At 38.4% G+C, this 14,921-nt stretch overlaps 1 protein-coding gene across 3 annotated transcripts in view; it reads left to right on the top strand.

Moving 5' to 3' along the window:
• Window positions 1–997: 997 nt before the first annotated feature.
• DAAM1 (dishevelled associated activator of morphogenesis 1) overlaps window positions 998–14,921 on the top strand; it is a 223,319-nt gene continuing 209,395 nt past the window's right edge. For 2 of the 3 annotated variants that reach the window (XM_044664879.1, XM_044664882.1), the window contains exon 1: window positions 998–1,099. The gene's annotated coding sequence lies outside the window, so the exon portion shown is untranslated. Of the gene's footprint in view, window positions 1,100–1,165; window positions 1,235–14,921 lie in introns of those variants that run through there. The other variant, XM_044664881.1, reaches the window with a different exon arrangement.

The following is a 14,921-nucleotide window of genomic DNA, read 5'->3' as shown; positions in this document are numbered from 1 at the left end:
AGATTTTGTTGATTGGATTAGGAACCTGCTTTTTAAAAAAATAAAGTTATAGAAAAAGAGAGGAAAGAAATATATATTGGAGTATTTTTTCATTAAAAAAATTTTTAAAAATGGAATCCCTAGCGAGAGCAGTAAGAATACCTCCAGAATTGAACAAAGCCTGGCTGCAAATTACTATGGAAAGTACTGGTACTGCAGCAGATGGGGGTGTCCCCTCTACCTGAGGAACAGCTCTGGGACTACTTCACCATATTATTTTTACTGATTGATTCTACTAATTTTTTCCTATGGTAAGCTTGCTGAACTGTGCACCGAGTTCTGCTCGATCCTGCTCTCTTGCCTGTAGGATCAAGAGGTTAGGGGTAAGAGAGAAAAGAGAGGGGAGAAGTCAGCATTAGGTGGGGTCATTTAAATTAACGTCGAAACAACACATTTCTATGAAGCTATTTTAGAGAGGGTACTATTGAGCCCTTTGATTTCCCACGACTGAAAACAGAACGAGGGTCTAATTTCGTCTCTCGGATGAGGCCAAAAGATTCTCGAGTGCACAATGCCATCTCTGGAACGAGTAAATGTAACTCCCCTGCTTCAAAGAAATCCATAGACAAACTAGGGAGCAAAACCTAAATGGGAGGTCCAAAGATCAAGAGTTCGGTACAGTAGAGGTCTAGTAAAAGGATATTAGGGTCATTAGCGGTACTCTCCCTTTCGCTAGGACCTCCTTCCTTATCTCTACGACCAGGGGGAAAGCCAGGATCTGAGAGGGACTCGGGTAGGGAAGGAGGCGTGTCAAAGGGAGGGAGAATCTGAGGGGAGGAGGCGGAGGCTTCAGAGGACTGCATTGGGAACTGTAGTCCTAGGTATCCAGGCGCTGGGGAGCTGCCCAGGGACTGAATCCCCAGGAAGTAACTACAATTCCCAGCGCTCTCTGGGGCCCCAGCCGGGAAGTCCATGCGCAGTCAGAGCTACATTGTATCCTATTAGGCTAGGAGTGATGTCACCTGCGAGCTTGTAACATACTAGCCACTACGGGGGAAACTCTTTAAACGGATCCCATTGTATTCAGAGCTGCCTTTCGCAGCGTTCCGAGGCTACCCAGGTAAGGAGAGAGCGGCGCGCTGCGCGTCTGTCCCTCCCTCTAGCTCTGGGGGACGCAGCTCCTTCTCATTCATTAAGTGGCACAGAGGGCATAGTGAGGAAGCGAGCGAGCTGCGTGTTCATCTCGGGAAGGGCGGTAGGTTGCGGGGTTTGCTCTTCCTCCCTGCTTTTCCCTCTCCTCTGCTCCCTCTCCCTCTTTCTCCCTTTCCTTTTCCTTGAGCTGCGGGAGGAAGTAGGTAAATTTTAAACCCGTCGTTCAGGTTGGGTATGGGTGGGTATTGGAACAGGACAGCTCTGGGCTTTCGGGTTTGGACTGAGTAAAGTCTGACTGCCCCTGGGCTGGGGTGGGGGTTGGAAAAATGGCTGCACCTCAATGCAAAACTGAGGCGAGCCGGGAAGAAGGGTATTTAGGGGAAAGGACTAGGGTTGTTCCCCATCTGCCTCCACGCCCCCCTTTTCTTTCTTGTGCTTTTACATGAGGTAAACTGACTGACCAGTGCACCTCCCCACCTCGGGGATCCCTTGAAAGCTGTAGAGAGGGAGGCAAAAGAAATTTTGGCCCCAGTTCGGTGCTTCTGGGCAGCGCTACTACCGAACGACTCGCTTCCCTTCACCTAATGCCCCCTCACCTCGGGGGCGCTACGGGGGCAACCTGTGGTCCGGGAGCTGGGTTAACAAAGCGTTGTAGGTTAGGAGAAAAGGGGGTTCTTCTCTCCTGGTTACTTTGAACTCCAGCTTCTAGCAGCAGAGGAGTGGTTGTGGAGAAGGTGGAATGCTTAACACTCCCGACCCTTTACATCCCCAAAAAGAAATCCCCATTTGTTGCCCCAATAGAAAGGGCGGAAGGTGTCCGCGATTCAAGCAAAGTTCGAAGCAGAAGGTCGGGGTTATGTACGCGGAGGAGAGACGGCCCGGTGTTGTGGAAATGAGTCTGGCAACAGAGCCCCACAGCTGGGAGGGCGGGAGACAGTGCAGGAAACGAATGGTGGTGAAAGCCACCGCAGTGGGTTGTGGTGCCAGCCACTGGTTGTCTAGCTGGTTGTTCCCGTCCCCATCCCCAAGGCGGTGCGCATCTCCGCCCTTGCCTTCACCACGTTTTCCGAGGTGAAGGGCACCCAGACCAGGCTTGCACCAGCTTAGCGGGGGTGATCTGTTGATATCTTTTGGTCGGGTAGGAAAGCTGAAAAATCTGGTTTTCTCAGAATGTTCTTAGGAGGAAGTGGTGTTGAGCTGCTTAGGTTTCCCACCCTTCTGGATGAGTGTTGGAGGTTAAGGGACTAATATTAAAAAGGCTTTCACTCCTAGGTACTTTATTTCTTCTCCCCGATCTTTCCCGAATATAGTATCATTCCCCTCATTTTTGCTATCTTTCTTCCTCTCTCTCCCAGCTCACCCCGTCAGTATTTATGATGCCTTTACCCGTCTACTGGTTTGCTCTGTTAATTGGATTTCGGTAGTTTCTAGGAAAATGTGATGCAGGACTGTGAATTGAAGCGAAATTTCTTTGCAGAAGGAGGGGAGGATGAATTCCGTTGCTATGGTAACCTCTGTTGAGAGAGTCTTAATATCTCTCCCGGTTTTCTTCATATCAGGCTTGCTAGCCTTTGGGAAGGCATGACTTCGTGGGCGTGGTCAAATGCTTGTCCCCTGCCGAGCTGGTCTTCTAATTGCCCGGTTTTCCCCATCTGCCCGAGGAAAATTTTTTCTACAATCCTTTAAAGGGAGTTATTGAGAATTGTATTTCAAAGTCCTTCATTTGTCTTTGTTTGTTTGTACGTACCTGTATGTATCACCTGAAGCCTGTGTCTTCCCTCTCATTTATAAACTGCATTAGACAATAATCTACTCCCTGCCTTGGTAACAGCTGTATTTTTCGAGACAATAGCCTAAATAAGGAAATAATGTTGGAGATGGCCCTTTGAGAGCCTATGTCTTTTCTGAGACTGAAGAAAAATTCAGTATCCTTGATCTGCCAGTTGTGAAGTCTATTGGGAAATGAGTAGGCCCCAATTAATAAATAATAAAAGTCTTCTCTCTGTGGAAAATGCTAGATTTTGGAATCAGAAAAATTAGGATTCCAATCCCGATTTTGATCGTGGTGAAATTGCTGCCTCCTGAGATATTAAGCTTCCTCATCTGTAAAATGCAGATATTATTTGTACTTTCCACCTCTCCAATTTTGTGTTTTATAAACTTCAAAGTGCTATGGAAGTGAACTATTTTAATGCAATAGAATTGTTTATTTAAAATGGCAACCTATAGACAACCTTTAAAAGGTTTTCTAGTAAACAACATATTAAAAGTGGTTCAAATCCAGCTTCACCACTAAAGGCTTATGCCCTTTGAGCAAGAATTGTAACTTCCAAGACTTTCTTCTTTTGTGGAATAAAGGGGCATAACTTAACTTAATCTGCAGTTCACTCAAAATTAGAAAAAGGATATCTTAGGTCTGACAGAGAATAGATACATTTGGAGGAGGGAAACTGCCCTGCAGCAGCACCACCCTACAGAAGACACTGTAGGAAGCAACTGGGTTTTAAAGCCACCCCTGGGGGTTGTGATCCCCTAGCACTATTTAAAAAAAAATAACAAAAACAAAAAACAACTTAATTTCTTTTACAAGTGCTTCAGTTTTTAAAATTCAAAATGGAATGTAAGAGGACTGCTTAGTTAAATCTTTCTCAAAACAATCAGCTACTTCAATCTCCTTCAGCCAGAGTTCCAGAGCCTGATAGAAAAGCATTTTTAAAACAATAGCTGTGATTGCAAATAGAACAAACTTAATAGGGTTCAAAAGGAGCCTACTTGCCTCCTATTCCATTGAAACTGGCTTGTGTTGACCTGAATAACAAATCCATTTACTTGTGCTTCTCTTTATTCTTCCATCCCAAAGCTACTTGCTGAGTTTTTGTCTTTGGTAAATTGAGATTGTCTGAATTTTAAAGTTGTCCAAATTTCATATTTTCCCAAAAAAGTAAAATTCATCTTATGTCTGTTGGGGCAACAGTTTATTTAAAAGTTCCTTAACTGAGAATAGTGGCCTACCTGCTATTTCTTACATGTGACTTCCCTACTCTTTCTCTGCTTCTGCACTGGTTGAATTCTATGTCTAAAACGCTGTCCCTCCTGACCTCTACCTCTTAGAATCCTGGGCAGTTGCCAGGATTCAGTTCTGATGCCACCTTTTGCCTGAGGCCTTGTCTAGTCCTTCCCCAGCCCCTACTAGAAGGACAGCTGCTAGTGCCTTACTGTTTAAGGTTACCTTGGAGGAGGAGCACCTGTTTTGCATAGGTGAGGCTGATTTCTCTTTTAAAGGAGCTGGGAGGCTGTCCTCAGGATTTGTTTAGGCTGTATGATTTGGGCTCAAACCTTTTATATAATTGAGCGAATTTCATATTGTTAAATGTTTTATGCTGCATAAGTATGTCACATTGAGGTCCAATCTGGATCTTGAATCACTGGGCTGGCTTCCAGAAAATAAGGTCCAGAAAACCTTTTATCTAGTATTATACAGCATCTTCCATATACCTACTTACATACATATTACCTCTTTTATCTTGAATATAAGCTCCTTGAGAGCAGGATGGTTTAGCCTTTTTTCTTTGCATTCCTAATACATAGCTCAGGGCTTAGCATGTTCCTTGATTGTTTTCTTGACTCTTAATTCCATCACTTTATCCACTAAGCCACATGAAATGGCCATTTCCTAACTTTATTCACCTCTCATTATATATATTATATATATATTAAATATTTATATATACATGTTGCTATACACAACATATAAAAAGGTCACAGAAAGGAAGAGAAATTCATCAACTCACTTATTGTATATGTGTTCACATGCATGTGCTCATTTATTTTAATAAGTGGACCTGTAATTTCATCAATATAAGGCGTTCCCAGATGAGGAAATTTCTATGCCTTATGGTCTTTGGTGTTGCCTGGGTCCCTGAGAAGTTAAGTGACTTGCCTGGGCTAGATATGTGTGCACGTCTAAGTAAATGTTGGATTTAAAAACATGGCATTTCATTTCTCTCACCAAATTCAATTCTTTCTCAACGCTTTTGGCAGAACACACAGAATCATGATTAATCAGGATCAATTGAGCTATTTTATGTATTAGGTAAAATTGATTTCATTTTATTGATAAGGGAGGTTGGTATAGTGGAAAGGGAACATGATTTGTCAACAGAGGACCTGGATCCAAGTCCTACCTGCCTGATCCTGAGTGAACCCACTTAGCCTCTTTGAGCACTAGTTTCTTCTGAAATGTGAAGGACTCTGACTAGATAATATTTTGGGACCCTTCTAGCTTAAATTTATGGCTTTTAGTCAATTCCAGAATTCAAGATTCCTTTTCATTTAAGGCATAATAGTTTCTTCATAAAAATAGGAAAGAAGGTGGGTGTTTTCCTCACCCCCTTTCATTTATAAATGTGTTCCCTGAAAGAATTATTTGCCTTCCTAGTTTACTGATCCTAATGAATGACATTGTTAGGAAGCTTTATGATCCCTTCCAGCTTTTAATATTCTGTGTTTCTAAGTTAACATTGAACTGGTAGATGACTAGCGGGGATCTCTACTTTGTCCTGGGCTGACAACTATGTGTAAAGTATATAACCAAGTGTATATGGTGATTTTTGTACAACTTAATTTTCCTTTTTTTTTTTTAAACCTCCCATCTTAATAACAACTCTTTTGACAGAAGGCAAATGCTAGGGAAATGGGGTTGTGACTTGCCGGTGGTCACACAGTAAGGAAGTATCTGAAGTCAGATTTGAACTCAAATCTTCCCAACTCCAGGCCTGCATTCTATTCACTGAGCCACCTAGCTTTGTGTAGCTTTCCCAGCTACACAAATAATATTGTTTTAGGCAGTTTTCCTAGTTTGAACTTTCATGACTGATGCTCCAAGTTTGACAGTCCTAGGTTTTCAAAAGCTTTTTGTATTCCTTTGTCAGTGTTCTAGCTTTGAAAGAACATTTTTTAAAAATTTCTTTGTTACTCTTTATTTTTTACCTCATATTTATTTCTGCATTATTGTCCCTTTAGTCAATGAGCCATCCCTTAAAATAAAGATTTAAGAAGAAATTGGGAGGGAAAGGAAAGCAGTTTAGCAAGACTAAACAATACATTCACCATGTTTGACAATATGTAATATTATATATCTGCAGGATGATCTCTTTCCCTCCTCCAGCGGCCCCCCCCCCCAATAAAGAAGGTAGGGACATTTTCTCAAGTTCTCCTGGCCAACCTTGTTCATTATAATTACATAGCAATACATTGTCGTCTTGGTTCAGTTTAATTCTTTCTACCTTACTGAAAGAAGTTTCCCCATGCTTCTCTGAATTTCTTATGTTTGTCATTACTGAATGTACAGTAGTCCATGACAGGCATGTACCACAGTGTATTTAGCCAGTTCCATATTATTGGATACCTACTTGGTTTCCAGTTCTTTACTCTCACCAAAATGCTGGTATAAATATTTTAGTATATGTGAGATCTTTTTTTCCTGGAATTAATCAGTTTTCTCAGATAAGAATTGCACAGCAGAAGATTGAGAATATCAATGGAAAGCTGACAAGATGGCAGAATCTACCAGATAGATACCTTTGCCAGCCACTCACTAATACCTCCTAAGACAGCGTCTAGGGGTATGAGTGAATTTATTTCATTTTTGTTTACAGTCAATGAATCATCTCTTATAGTCTGATGATTGGGAGGTATGCTAAAGAATTAAAGTATCACTTATTTGATACTTGATATTACTTTTTTGTTCAAAATGGTGAACTATGATTCTCAATATAACTTGCCAAGTAGAGAGCCAGAGAGGTATGTTGATGAAGATGGCTCCTTTGGTTATGTAGTTGGCTGATAATTTTAAAGAGTTGAATGGAGGTGTGCCAAGGAATTTAAATTCTTGTCTTTCTGCAGTAATCTAGTGTGCTAAGAATTTTTGGGGTGAATGTGGTTTTTATTTGAGCCACTGTTTATCAAATTGCTTTTTATTGCTGGAATTATAGCAATCAAAATATAGGAAAGTGTTACCTTTTGTAAATATTTTTTGTGGTGGCATAAAGATTTGGTGGCTTTGGCTTGAAGAATCTTGGCCTTCTGTTAAATCATTTTTAAAAGGTTGCAGCTGCTTGGATCAGCATAAACACAAGCTTACCCCAAAAGCTGGTAACCACTGGGAGCCTTAGGTGTTTGGTTTGTGAAGTAATCACCAGTGCTTGTAACTTCTACTGAGACCTCCTCTGGTTTTTATCTTGCTTGTCATATTTCCACGTGTTAAGTTTGACCTTACATAGTGGGAAGCAACCAACTCGGTTCAGTAAACTTTTTCTCTCAATATGGGCCAGTAACCACAAGCTGAAATTCTTTCATTTTGAATTTGGGGGGAATATTTTTCTTTGGACCAGGCATTCTAAGCCATTCTTTTTTTTTTTTTTTTAACTTTCCAATAGTTCAAAGTTGCAAGACAGAGCTTTAAAGAAACTAAATGTTCAAAACCTATTCCAAAATTTAACATACCATTAATGATTTTCTAGATGTGAAAACAATGTAAAGTAGACTTTTGTATGGCAGAGGTACTTACCCTTTTTTGTATCATTGACATCTTTGGCAATCTGGCAAAACCTATTGACCTTTGCTCAAAACAATGTTTTTAGATGCAGTATATCATATAAATCATATAAATCACATAAATATATGATTACAAATGAAGCCAATATTGGAAGACAATTGTCTCAATATTAAATAAATAAAAAATAGAGTTCTTGAATCTCAGATTAAGAACCCAGGTTCCATGGGGAAAGATAAGAAACCATTATTTGAATGATCCTGTGTGAGGATGAGAATCAAAGAAGACTTTGATAATCTACATACTAGACCACAAGCTCTTGGCAGTTAATAATAACACACTATTCTAGATAAAAAATTTGTTCTCATACTTCATATTTATTTATAAATTCAAAAGAAATAGGGAGCAAGCTGGGTAGTTCCGTGGATTGAGAGCCAGGCCTAGAGATAGGAGGTCCTAGGTTCAAATCTGGCCTCAGACAATTTCCTGTGTGACCCTGGGCAAGTTACTTAACCCCCATTGCTAAGCCCTTCCCACTCTTCTGCCTTGGAACCAATACACAGTATTGATTCTAAGACTGAAAGGGCTTAAAAAAAAAAAAAAAGAACTAAAAAGTGTTGCTTCATAAAGAGTAGTGCATTTTCCATTAAAGGTCTGTGACTTCAGTGGTCTGGGAACTTATTCCACTGAGGGACTTTTTAGATCTAATTTGAAAAGTACTTTTTTTTTTAAAAAAAAATTGTTATTCAGACTGATTAGAGTTCCGTGCTAATGAGGCCAGAATCCTGCATTCTTCTTGGACATAGATTGATCAAATCCTTAAGAAAGGAGACTGGATGAGTGTGTAGTTTGTAGAGTGTGTAGATTATGTGTGCAAATCTCTCATATGTATTTGAGGTAAAAGTATGATATGTTATGATAGAAGAATAGCCTCTAATATGGTTCCTCTCATATTAACCTCAGGTCAGACAGGTGCTAGATATTTGCCATCATATACAAATACTGATGATACAGTAGAGGAGAGAGCTGAATAAGTTCTCTAGTAAAGTTTGGGTCAGGACAAAGGGTTAATTTCTCTCCTTACTAAAAATTTTATTATCAACAAATATTAATTGTTTACTCTATATACTAGGTACTTGTGCCTTTAGCTTTAATACTTTTTTCACTAGAGGGAATCATTTCTAATTTACCAAATATGATGGGACAATAATGATAAGGGAAAAACACTTTAGAATTTTAGTTTGCTATTCTAAATGATAACTACTTCCAAATTATTTCAGTGATTGCAATGGCCCTAGAGAAAGGTCCTACAAGGGAACTTTGAAATGCTAAGCATAGATAATAATATTTATAACAAATGGATGGGTAAGCAGTATTCAGGATATCAAAACTGAACATTTTCAATTTCTATATTTTGTATTTTTGTTTTAGACATTATTTTTTTTTCTTTTTTTCTTTTTTTTTTTTTTAATTTTTATTTTAAACCCTTAACTTCTGTGTATTGACTTTATAGGTGGAAGATTGGTAAGGGTAGGCAATGGGGGTCAAGTGACTTGCCCAGGGTCACACAGCTGGGAAGTGGCTGAGGCCGGATTTGAACCTAGGACCTCCCGTCTCTAGGCCTGGCTCTCAATCCACTGAGCTACCCAGCTGCCCCTAGACATTATTTTTTTTTAGAGACTTGATAACAGAGTAGAGAAGTGATAAGAAACCAGGTAGGCTGGTTGAGGCTATCTCTATTGAGATACAATACTAAATGCCAGTACCAGATCCAGAGATATCTTGTTTAAAAGTCATTATGGAAAAAATGCAAGGAAGTAAAGACTTGAACTGGAAAAAGGAAAAAGAGAAAAAGTTGAGCTTTGCACCAGAAAAGAATGCTTTAAATCAACTGGTAGGAAATAGAGGAAGAAAGATATGATGGAAAGAGCTAATGAATTTGAAGTCAGGATGCGGGGTTTGAATCCTAGCCCTGTGACTGTGTGCCTATGTAACTCAAGTCTTTTAATCTCCCTGTGCTTCAGTTTTCCCATCTGTAAAATAAGAAGTTTGAACTAGATAAAAAATCCTATGGTTTTGCCACTTTTTAATTTACTTTTCAGAGTTGGTGAGTTCAATGATTTGGAAGATGATGAAGTCTGAAAGCCCTGCTGAGAGGGAGAGTTGCCAAAAGTAACTACTGATCAGTTCCATGCCATAATACTGATAATTATTCTATAAAGGCAACAAATGAGAAATTTTTAACAAGTGGCCATTAATTGAATTTTTGTGACAGATAAGTTTGGGTTTAATGCTAAAGATACTGTTTTATTTCATAGAGTAGGTCATTTCACCCTGTGTCTTGGTGCATGTCTCCTCCATCCTTCCCTTCTCATGGTAAGATAGTATTTGGTTTATATATATAACTTTTCTCCTTATTCAGCATTTATTTGTTGATTGAACTAAAAAAGGTGGGGTGGTGTAGAGCTGTGTGGGTAGTAGACCATAGTTAAGTTGGCTTTAATGTCTTAAAAAGATTTTAAAAATCCTTACATTTGTCTCTTCAAAGAAAAGTTGGAATGGACATTAGATATCCAACTCATAGCTGAACAGAAATTCTTTCTAATATCCCTAACAAGCAGTAATGAGGAGTGGTCATCCTGCCTCTAGTTGATGGGGAGCAGACCTCCAGGGATGGAGGAATAGATAACAGTGCTTTGTGGTTAGTACCTACTGCCTTTCTTTGCCAACTCCCAGTGGGAGATGGACTTTTATTTTAGACAATATATGCTCTTAGTTTGACCTAATTTCATTTCAGCATCCTTTCTCTCATGTCTCATCCCTACTCATTTCTGCTCTCAGAATGTAATTTCAGCTCAAGGTATCAGTGAACTGCTTTATTGTGAAGTTTTTTTTAAAAATTACTTTCACCTAATCTAGTTAGACAACACAGACAACTAGTATTCACATTTGCATGCCTCTAAATACCAGGCATACAAATAAAAACCTAACCCCCCTTTTGCCTTTTAGTTAACAAAAAGGATGGCACCAAAGCATAGAGGGAACTTCTTGTATTAGAATTCTCCAAGTTCTCCATGTGGAACAAGTTAGAAAAGTATGGAGAGAGAGTTATTAGGTTACACTTATATCTTATCACTTGGTTCCCTCTGGGTTGTTATTGTTTATACTGTCTCCACAGCCCAGGAATCTCTTTAACTGAAAACACGCTTGAGGTATAAAGATACTAATATCTTGTCTTTCTTCTTGTGGCTGTACTTGCTGATTGAGACTTTAATCTCTACAGCCGAACTTCCAATTGTCCTTCATCTTAAACTGTTTAACATTTTTGTTGATGACTCAGATGACAGAAGTGTCATACTTAGAGATTTTCAGAGGACCCAGAGCTGAGAGGAAGGGTTAACATGTTAGATGTATCAGGAGCCAAAAAGCAATATTCATGGGTTGGAATGAAGAACCAAATTGAATAAAATGAAATACCGTAGAAATAAAAGTTCTACAAATGGGTTAAAAAATTAACTTTCCAAGTACAAAATAGAGAGATATGTCTAGTGGAATTTCATCTGAAGAAGAGTTGAGGAGATGAATGCATAGCAAGCTCAAGTTGAGTCAGCAGTGAGTTTTTTTTCCTCTCCCATTACTAGATTTGTGACTTTGTTGGTATATGGAATTTCCCATTAGGAAACTCCCTTTAACAATTCAAGCACCTGCTTTTCAATTTTGAATCATAGTGAGTTGCCAGGGGTGACTTCTCAGGGTCATACCATCAGTGGGACAAAGGTTGAACTTGAATTTAGATTTTCTTGATTTTGAAACTGGCTCTCTGGCTCTAGCCACTATACTTCTAGCAATACTTCTTCAGCAGCCAAATGTAGCAGTGAGGGGAAAATATTTATGTCATAGTACATTAAAAGAGAATGTTTAAAACAGGAGACAATGGTCTAATTGTACTGTCCTCTGCATAAACCACATTTGGATAGTTCTCAGTACCCCATTTTAGGATGGCCATTGAAATGTTAGGGAGCGTCAAGACGAAGGTGTCTAGGTTGGTCAAAGGCCTTGAGTCCTGTCTTATTGAGCTTGGGATGCCTCTCTGTCTTCACAGAGACACCATGAAATAGGGAGAGGGAAGGAAAGTATTCCATTACTAATGAGCGAACCCAGAAGAGGAGCAGGGGATGGATAGGACAAGTTTACTGTCTACTATTTTACTAGTTAAAAAAAAAATTTTTTTTTTAAACCCTTACCTTCTGTCTTGGAATCAGTACTGTTTATTGGTTCCAAGGCAGAAGAGTGGTAAGGGTAGGCAATGGGGGTCAAGTGACTTGCCCAGGGTCACACAGTTGGGAAGTTTCTGAGGCCATATTCGAACCTGGGACCTCCTGTCTCTAGGCCTGGCTCTCAATCCACTGTCCTCCTATTTTACTATTTTAACAAATTCTTGTTAACTAGATGCTGAAACTATTTGATTCTATAATGACAAAGGACTAAAAGTATTGTACAAGTCTTCTAATGTGTTGTCAATATCTTCTAAATTTGATTATATTGGGGAAAAGGTGAAGAATTTCACATACCCTTTCTTTGTGCCTCTGAAGGTAGTAGAGTGGCTTCCAGGTAGCCTTTACATTAAGACTCGGTGACTGGGTTCTGAATATTGTAGAGAAGTTTCTAATTCAAGAAAGAGTTTGATCAAATGATCTTAGAAGTCCCTTCCAACTTTGATTATTTCAGTATTAAGTACCATAGATACTTCAGCCCTGAATTCTTATTTAAAGATAAACATAATTTTAGATGGTTTCTGCTAAAAAATATAGAGCAAAAGTTAACTTGGAAAAATGTGTTAATTTCTTTAATAAGAGAAAGTATAGTGAAGAGTAAAATTTAATTAATTCTTCTATTCATGATATAGGGGCAGGTAGGTGGCACAGTGGAGAGAGTGCTGAACCTAAAGTCTTCCCGAGTTCAAATCTGACTTCAAACACTAGCTGTCTAACCCTGGACAAGTCATTTAACCTTGGTTTGCCTTGGTTCTTATCTGTAACATGAACTAGAGAAGAAAATGGCAAACTGTTCTAGATTCTTTGCCAAGGAAACTCCAAATGAGGTCGTGAAGAGTTGGTTACTCATAAAATGACTCAATGGCAAAATTGTAATTTATTAATATTTAGTGAGCAGGTTTACCAGGAGTGCTTTAGTATTTATGAAAAACCCAAGATGGTTTTTTTAAATAGAGGTATTCACTGATAGATGAATCTCAGAATTTTCCATTGTTTTAGAAGATGGAATTTAGAGTGACTAGAATATTACATAATCATCGTTGTCCCTGCCTTATGCCCTCTTCCTTCAATTTGCTCTTTGGTCACACTTTTTTTTCATTATATATATATTAAAGGTTAGAAGAAAAATATGACAAGGTAGGTAATGACTACTATGCTCCTTGTCTATCTTATTTAAGAATCAGGGTATTTTTTTTCTGTTTCTATTTAAATTCCTTTTATTGTGATTTTAACAAACTAAACATTTTTCATATACAAAGAAAAAAAGAAAGGATTTTATATGAAATTATGAATCTCTGTTCAGCTGTTTTTTTAGGGGGAAAGTACATATTAAATTTCACCAGAAGGCTGGCCACCTGGGGATTAATTTTTTTGTTTAAGAGAATACAAGAAATGAGGGAAATTCTTTTTAAATTGTCACTTGGTCCTGTGCAATCCCTTCTACAACATATGGCAAGAAATCAAGCAATTAATAAATATTCGTTAAGAACCTACTATGTGCCAGATACTGTACAAAATGCTTAGGATATAAAAAGAATCATCTCATTTTTAGACCATCAGTAAAATTCAATCTGACTATTGATAACTTTAGATTGTGAGCTCCTCCGGGACAGGGACTTTTTTATCCCTTTCCTTGTATCCCCAAAGTTTAGAGTAATGCCTGACACATAGTAGATACTTAATAAATGCTTATTGACTGACTGTTGGTAATCTAATGTGAAATTGTTGTCCAGTGACCAGCAAGTTATTGGAGAAGCTGGATCACATCAGTTTTTCTATTTTTGCTATAAATGAAACTGGAAGAAAGAAGTTGTAACTAAATCGAAGGAGGATTTAGAGGACTCCTTGGAGAGGCATGGAAAGAAGTAGACACAATGGATTTTATTCTACACTGAGAGGCAGTGAGACATTATTTCAGTTTAATTAGTCAACGTGTATTACAAGATTAATGATAAATATTTGCTAAAAGACCATCATGAAAATAATTGTAATTTATGCAACAACATTGGTTGCTAGTGGTAGAGTTCAATGAACAACTTCATGAGACTCCTCAAATCAAATCAGCAAATATTTCAATGCTTGATGACCTATGCAAAGTTGGGAAAAGGTGGGGATAGGGAGAAAGCATGGCTCAAAATGAAGAAATTAGAGACTAAAGACCATTAGATTACACAGTAGTCTCATACTTTGATGTCATGAATACTTAAAAAAAATAAATAATTGCTAAGTGCCAAATAAATAATATGGTGAGTGTTATATTTTAACAGATTTGTTTTCAATTTGGGATATTTACTTGAATCAACTATCTTTAAAGCCAGACCATTGACTTGACATAGCTAAGATCAAAATTTGTTTTAAAAGAAAGGGGGAAAGAATTAAAAAAAAATTTAATGTAGCATACAGCAAAAATGACTTGTCACTGAATTATTCAAGTAATTGAAAATCAAAAGTAGAAAATGGAAAACAGAAATGACATCAACACTGACTCTAATAATATCTTCTAGAAATTTAGCCAATGTAAATTAGTTGCCACAAGGAGTTTAGAAGACCTCAAAAAGCATGTTAGTTGGCAAATGTTTGACTTACTTGCCCAGACAAAAAGAAATGGTTACCAAGATATCAATGAAGTAGAATATAGTTGTCTATAAAATCTTATGAATGATAATTGATGATTATGAGCAAAATTAGAGTAGAGAGAAACAGTAGAAGATAGTACTAGCTTAAAGAAAGTTTGGCAAGGTATCCCACACAGGAACTTATCCTGTGGGCATTTAATAATGATAAAGGAAGGAAGTCTATAAACAGAAGAGGAAAAAATGGAAAAAATTTGCAAAAAACATTATTTTGATCCAGAGAGTATAGATAGAGCCAAATCTTCCCTCCCTCCCTCCCTCCCTCCCTCCCTCCCTTCCTCCCTCCGTCCCTTCCTTCCTTCCTTCCTCCGTCCCTTCCTTCCTTCCTTC

This window comes from Gracilinanus agilis, chromosome 2 (genome assembly GCF_016433145.1).
Source record: "Gracilinanus agilis isolate LMUSP501 chromosome 2, AgileGrace, whole genome shotgun sequence".
Lineage (NCBI taxonomy): Eukaryota > Metazoa > Chordata > Mammalia > Didelphimorphia > Didelphidae > Gracilinanus > Gracilinanus agilis.
This window is presented reverse-complemented; position numbering and strand designations above follow the sequence as displayed.